The sequence below is a fragment of the Triticum dicoccoides genome, chromosome 2B (genome assembly GCF_002162155.2).
Source record: "Triticum dicoccoides isolate Atlit2015 ecotype Zavitan chromosome 2B, WEW_v2.0, whole genome shotgun sequence".
Lineage (NCBI taxonomy): Eukaryota > Viridiplantae > Streptophyta > Magnoliopsida > Poales > Poaceae > Triticum > Triticum dicoccoides.
Genome location: NC_041383.1, coordinates 778,005,430 through 778,013,557, shown reverse-complemented (window position 1 = coordinate 778,013,557; position 8,128 = coordinate 778,005,430).

Here is an 8,128-nt window from a genome sequence, read left to right as displayed (position 1 = left end):
GCGGCGGGCGTACCGAGCGGAGGGCGCCGCGCGGCGGGCATCCAGGCCGCGGGCGAGGCGAGGCTGCGGAGGGGCGACCGGGCGCGGCGGTGAGGCGGGCGGGCGCGGCGAGGCTGCGACGAGCATGGCGCGCAGGCGGGGACGAGCGAGCAGGCGGATATTTTGGGTCACTCTACCGCGGTGTGCGCCTCGAACCCAAACCGCACAGGCATGTCCGTTTTCATCCCTATTGCCACCCCAAACGGACGAAATCCGGATAAAACGGACGTCCATTTAAGGTCATGCGGTGGAGTTGGCCTGATCCAACACAGCGGTATATGCAGACAAACCGTCTTCCATGGAAGGACGCCCAGAGGGGGTTGTGTATTTGGAACCTCCTCAAGACTTTCAGGGGTTGCCGTTCTATTTTGTAATCAGCCCTGTACTGGAATTCACCTAAAACTACCATTGGACAATTATCATATTGCGTTACAAAACATCACACGAGTTTACATACAGTACCACTTAAAACATCAAACAAATGCTATGAGACGGAAAACAAAGTAGAACATAGTCTTACACATGAAACAAGTGCTATAAGGCTGAGGCTTTTCGCACGTCGACCGGGGTTCTTCCCCCTATTTGCTAGGTCCCAATGGCGTCAACTTCATTCGACACAGTCGAAGAAGAGGAACACTGCCGCTTGCCTCCATCTACGCACCCCACTGCAAGATACCTGTTGGAGTTGTGTCGAATATAGTGTACAAGGTAGGTTACAGTTGGACTTGTAGTTGTATTGTGTTTAGATAGGATATGGAGCCGTGTCCAAATAGAACACTTGTATCCTAGGCCTCTCATATATAGCGGGGCTAGACACATGATGTAACCCATGCCAACATAATAGCACCGGAACACAGGGGAAGCCGGCGGCATGTGCCGGTGTCCAGGGCGATCGGGTGCGGTATTGTGACGGTGTCATGGGGATGTAGCCATATCGGTGAACCTCGTTAACAAATCTTGATGTCGTGCTCGTGTGATTGCTTGGTCCTCGGATGATCAACGGTGACCTCGGATTTATTCTAACAAGTGGTATCATGAGCTAGGTTATCCGAAGGTTGCGGTGTGTTGATCTAGAGGAAAGATTGTTCGAGAGTTGGGCGAGTACGACGGCAGCGGATTGGATCAATCCGATCAGGAGTAACTTGATGGCGGCTGCAAGCGTGTCACGCACGGACCAGGAGGTGTCGCTCGGTCGAGGCGCGGTCGAGCAAACCGCAACAGCATGAGTTGTCGGTCTCTTGGAGTCAACCAGATCGATTGAGATGCGGCGGCAGGAGCCCTGTCAGGTGTACTTGCGCGAGCAGCAGTCCAGCAAGCAGTCGGGCCAACGGGCCAGGAGTACGCACGCATGGGCGGAGGCCCCAAGTGGCCGAATTTCGTGTTTTGACCCTTTTTGGAAAGGATTTCAGGATCTGACCCCTGTTTGAAATTTTTTCGTGATTTGACCCTTTTGCTACCGCCAGGGCCTACGGCGGTAGGGTTAGATAGCCTACCGCCACGGCCCATGGCGGTAGGGGTGCGACGGAGGGGGACAGCGGCCGTTTGACTGCGCTGACGTGGATAAGTACTTACCGCCAGGAGGCCTGGCGGTAGGCTGTCCAAACCTACCGCCAGAGCACCTGGCGGTAGGTTCCTGTCTCAGTGTAACGATTCTGTAACGAAGAATTGAGTTGCCCTGGCGGTAGGCTGTCTGACCCTACCGCCAGGGGCCTTGGCGGTAGGGTCTTGTTTTTTCAGTGTAACTATTCTGTAACGAAGAATTGAGTTGCCCTGGCGGTAGGCTATCTGACCCTACCGCCAGGGGCCTTGGCGGTAGGGTCCTGTGTTTTATGAATTTAAGTTCATTTGCTTGCTTCTTTTCAAATTCAATATGACAATAATATTATAGCAATTTTCACAAATATGACAACAATATCACAGATCTCAAACAATTAAACTTGGGCATCACATACACATTAACAAATTTGAAGTGCATAGAACATTTCAAACGAACTTCAACTAATTAGTAAACGGAGTTCCACATAGTTTCACAAATAGCAAACACATAGATCCACAAATAGCAAACACATAGTTCCACGTAGCTTCATAACCATCCGAATAGTTCAATCAAACGAAGTTCAACCAAACTAAAAGAGCCAACTATCGAAGAGCATAATTAGTTGCTCCTTCCCCTCTTGGAGGTACGGTCCTCGTTACTCTTTGAACGATGCTCTTCGGTCTTTTTCTTGGGCCGTCGAGGAACCGGTCTCTGGAAAGGGTCCGGACTCAGCAAATCCTTCTTCTTCGGATTCCTCTTCTTCGGCGGCTGAGATGCTTGAGATGTTTGAGTTGCTGGAGGTCCATAATCTTCATCGTACTCCTCCTCCCCGTTGCTCTCATCCTCCTCCTCCCCTTCTTCATATATGGCCTCCTCCTCCCCTTCTTCATATATGGCCTCCTCCTCCTCCTCCTCCTCCTCCTCCTCCTCCTCCTCCTCTCCAACCAACCTAGACGACGAGGGAGCATGGCTCGATGAGCCGATGATACCCTGTGTGGCTACAGGCTGATGAGCTTCAACTGACCCAGCTCCAGCACACCCAAGAATCCCTACTAGCTTGCGACAACGCTGCACGAACTTCTGCACTCACAATGAAGCAAGGTCATAATAAGTTCAGATCGACTGGCTGCAAGTGAACAAGATGCATCTTTTCCGAGGAGACTGAAATTGTACCTTCATCGTCCCCCTAACTCTGGTCTCAGATTGTACGCTCCCGGGAAGATGACCTAGTGCATCTGAGGCTTCAAAGATGCATCTGTTCAGCTCACCGGACTGCAACGGCATAAGTCAGTCACGTTGACGAATAAAATATTTTAAATACGACCGTCGGTTCAAACGTACCACTCTGTTGATGAGGGGTGCAAACTCCCTAAATCCACTGTGCATGTCTCTGATGCCGGTCTGGTATTCCTGTTCATCGGGGTCAGCCCACTCCAGCTCCGCGATGTCTTCCGCCGTCCATCGAGGCCTGAGACGAAGACGGTGCTTCTGGCCATCATCGTACCACCTCATGTGTCGGCCCAGGTAATCATCCCAGTTAGTCACTCTCCTCTCCACATCTTTACGCCATCTCCATCGGTTCCACTCCGTCACATGAGTCTTATGCTTCTCTCCCCAGTCTGTGATCGACTGATTCTTCTGCCGGCTCATCCTGCAAGGCATAAGCAACAAGAATCATCATAAGCGCAATGAGATCATCATAAGCAACAAGAAACATGACAATCTCACGGAGAACAAAGAGCTCACAGGTGCAGCGTGTGGCCGCCGGTATCGGTGGGCTGGCCCGGTGGGGTATGCTGATAAATCCCAAACTGCATGGCCACACGTTGTGGAAAATGCCACTCGACGGCGTACACACAGATCATGGGCACGATGCACCGCCAGATACCACGGTCCGCATCGCACATCACGTTCAGATCAAAGGCCCACTCTCGTTCTTGTCGATACGGGCACCAGATTACCTATTACATATACCTTGGTAAGTTCGCACTCTCGGTCAATAGCGGAATCAAAGAGAAAGGTGTTGTGCGAGTTCATATACCTGTGTATGCGTCAAAGCGTCCAACTCGTTGGTGTAGGTCTTGTACGAAGTCTTGTTTAGGCCCGTGTAGAGTTTGACAACGTCCCACTCGTAAGCTACGGTGGGGTTTCGAGTCTCGTCGCCTTCTTCGCCATAGTCTTCCCATGGGCGTCTTGGCAACTTCTCCGGACGCCCCACCGGCAGCCGCTCCCACATCCAAATGGAGAAGGCCCAGACAAAGCCACCCATATTGGACTTGTCTCCCGTCCTCTGCGTTGCGTCATCAAGATGCAAAACATCAAATGAGGATCAGATATAAGAAAATGTCATGGACACACTTTCGTAGGTAGGTACGCAATTAGACACTCTCTTACCGAACGGTATAGGTAGGCGAGAGATGCCGTCCCCCAACTGTACCCTGCATCCCAGTCCGCTAGGAACAACAGATACGCCCAGTTGGCAGAGTTCCCGGAGCTGTCTGGAAACACGACCTCCGAGAGAATATACCACAGATAGGCCCTCGCGTACAACTCCACAGTCGCCTCATCTGCGCCTTGGGGGCATGTCCTCCGGTGCTCCGAGAGCCAGGGCAACGACACACCGGATGTATGGTTACTCTTCGCACCGGGGCAGTCGCCGATGAGGGTGGTGACCCTCTCCTGCCAGTTGGCCCTCTCCACTCGACCGGTGAGTGCATGACCCTCGATCGGCATTGCAGTAATCATCCCCCAGTCCTCTAGGGTCACCGTCATCTCCCCGCATGGCAGATGGAAAGAATGGGTCTCCGGTCTCCAACGGTCAATCAGAGCTGTGAGAGCCGCATGGACAAGCGTCGGCGGCTGACGCTTGAACTGCAGCACGAAACCCAATAGACGGGCTCTCTTGAAGAACGACGCGTAGCGCTCGTCGTAGTCCATATGCCCATGAACCCCGTGACCCCTCATGCGCAGTGGCTGGAGCGTCTGTTAAAAAGTGAACGCCAAAAAGTTAGGAAATCATTTTCATCAATCCGAGAACTTTGATCAATTTTTTTTCATATCACTTACCTCTCCGTTCTCTATGAAATGGGCACGATGACCCTTGTCGAATGCCCAGTCCAGCATGCAGTACCGTGGGCCGATGTTGTCCGCAAGAGGTGGCCGCCTTAATAGAGTTTCATAAACAAAAGCACCATAAGCATAAGCATACATAAACAAACAATGAAATCAAATCATATCAAGATCAAATTTTAAGAATATTCCTCCAACAACATCTACTACACATGATGGATCAAACCATATCAACATGCATCATATAAAAAAACCTCCAACATACATTATAGCTTCATATTTTTAAACAAAATTTTCCAAACAATATCTTCATATCATCATATCAACATGCATCATCAAACTAGGGTTCATCTTCACACTAGAGCATATCATCATATCAACATGCATCATCAAACTAGGGTTCATCCCTTTATCAACAATACATCATAATTTTTTTAACAAAAAAATTATGAACTAGGGTTCATCTTCACACTAACATATGAACTATTGATTAGAGTACATATCCAATACCACTACTTACTAAAGAACTAAGAACTACAACTACAATCAATCTTAGGTGAAAAAAATCAATCTAAGTTCAAAAACATGAGGGATTTCAAGCAAATAATGCGTCGAATCGGTAGCAAGTTTGCAAAAACTAATTGGAGGGATCGGAGGAGCTTACGGTTCTCTCCTTGGGGCCATCTCGATCCGCCAAAACGGTGAAGAATCGGTGAAGATCCAAGGGGGGGAGTGGAGGAGATGAGAGAGGGAGAGAGGGGTGACTTGGGGGAGAAAGAAAGGAGAAACTGCCGACTTGGGGGAGGGGAGGGGTGGGGAGAAGGGAAGGGGCGCGGTCTCGGGCGAAATAACTGCCCTGCACCCTACCGCCAGGGCCCCTGGCGGTAAGGTTAGACAGCCTACCGCCAGGGCCCATGACGGTAGGGTGCGACGGAGGGGGACGGCGCCGTCTCCGCGTGCTGACGTGGATAAGTTTCCTACCACCATGGGACCTGGCGGTATGCTATCTAACCCTACCGCCAGATACCCTGGCGGTAGGCAAAAGGGTCAAATCTCAAAAAAAATTCAAACCGGGACCAGATCCTGAAATACTTTCTAAAAAGGGTCAAAACACGAAATTCGGCCGCCCCAAGTGTGTTCCGTTGCACTCATGGGTAGAGTCCAGCAAGCTGGGCGTGCGGGTGGCCTATGCAGGCTGCATTGAAAGGCCCTGATGCGTGGAGCTGCAGTGAAGATTTGTTTTGGAAACAAAAGGAGAGCGAGTCTCCATAGTACACGGACAGGCAGGCAAATCAGTCAGCGGCAAAGATCCGTCAAGCGTGTTCATCAGAAGTACTACTTGCGTAGGCGTTGGCAAGGCAAAGGCAACTAGCCACCATTAAAAATTTGTGTCAAGGGAGCTATGGAAAGCTCAAATTATTTTTTCACTGGGTCAGTCATACGAAGAACCATGGCGCCAATGGGTACTTGGTTTGAGGTGGAAGTTCAACGGGACAGAAAACCTTGGGTTATGACAGACAAGGGTGAAAAATTTGTTGGCATAATAGAGATGCTTGAAGGCGTTGCGGGAAGTCATGTCAGCTGAGATGGAACTACATAATGGATGGAAATTCGTGAAAGATGATTTGGGAGCCTTGAGCGTGTCGTTGCAGTCGGACAAGTTCGGCTGGGTCGGACTGGACTGTCTGGCAGATCGACGTGAGTCGGTTGGTACAGAAGACGGTGGTGGGATCGGCGACGGCGACATAGGAGCATGATGCTGACGGTGACCAACTTCTGGGCGTGGAAACACGTGGCACAGGCCTGGGCTTGTGCGGCTTCGACGAGACTATGGCGCGGGGTTGATTCAAGACGGTGCACATGTGAGCTTGAAGTCGACGGGGCGCGAGGGTAGACTGATCATCTACCATGGAGTCATGTTGAAGGTGGAGCTGGATTGAGGGGCTACGGTGTAAGGATCCAGGGAATCGAAGCCTATTCAGCAAGGGGGGAAAGCGAGTGACATGCAGTTCAGGCTGGAGGTCAAGGGTCGGATGAAAGCGTAAAACTCGTCATCGGTCGGTGATGATCGATGGTACTCTGCAGTGGGGGTTGAGTGGTGTGGTCTTGCGACCCTTGAGACTCGACCGGGACAGCGGAGGCTCGACGCGGTAATAGCGCCGAGGCGTGCGGTACGCGCGGGACATGGAGACGGGCCAGGGCTCTGGTGGTCATACATGTGGTGAGACAACTGCGAATTTGACTCGGGATGACTACAAGCAATGGTGAAATTCCTTCAAGTTTCAGGCAGGCGGTCAAGAAACAAGCAGTGATGTTGAGTTCAGGTAACTCTTATGTGTGACACCCAATATATGAGTTGTTCACTTTCACGCAGGTCAGTGATCAGTGTGTGATGGCGTTGGACTGATACTCTGAAAGTTGGGAGCGCAAACTAGAGCAATGTGAAACTTAGTTTCGCTCGAGTGTTGACCGTGGTCAAGAAAAGAAAGGACTACAAGTTGCAGGTGGAGTCATATGGAGTCTTTGGAGTAGCAGTGGTGCTCATGGGATAAACTCAAGTTCAATGTACATGGAAGTTTGACGCATGGACAAATCCATGGTGGTGGAGAATATTCGCCAAGGTGGAGTTTGTTGGAGTTGTGTCGAATATAGTATACAAGGTAGGTTACAGTTGGACTTGTAGTTGTATTGTGTTTAGATAGGATATGGAGCCGTGTCCAAATAGAACACTTGTATCCTAGGCCTCTCATATATAGCGGGGCTAGACACACGATGTAACCCATGCCAACATAATAGCACCAGAACGCAGGGGAAGCCGGCGGCATGTGCCGGTGTCCAGGACGACCGGGTGCGGTATTGTGACGGTGTCATGGGGAGGAGCGCCCATAGTCAGGCCCCGGGGATGTAGCCATATCGGTGAACCTCATTAACAAATCTTGGTGTCGTGCTCGTGTGATTGCTTGGTCCTCGGATGATCAACGGTGGCCTCGAATTTATTCTAACAATACCAAACACAATTGCAACAGACGACCCCAAAAAGACTGAGCCACCTGCTCCTCGGTGTCGCCCATTCGAACACCAACGAGATGGAGGAGGAGCAAAAGCAGATTATTCTGACGTGGCGTCGTCTCCATTATTGATGCAGTATCTCTGACAGAAAACTATGCCTATCCTATCTCCCTGCCAAAGAGAAACTACCGGGGTCCCCGCTCACTCCTGCCGCCGGAGCGATAGACGAAGAGGACGAGGACCCATGACGTCTTGGAGCGGGTCCCAGGAGAGTGAACAAAGCGGTTGAAAACTTGGGAAGTTCCAGACATTGACTTATGAACTGTGGTTGTAGCCCTAGGCCACTAGATATCAAAGTTTTTACAATTTTCATATGTCACTAAATTAGATTTGATTTGTCTAACTAGGATGGAAACATTCCAACGATAGAGAGGTACCTCCGCAACTCCAGTCTCTAGATCTGGTAAAGAAAAT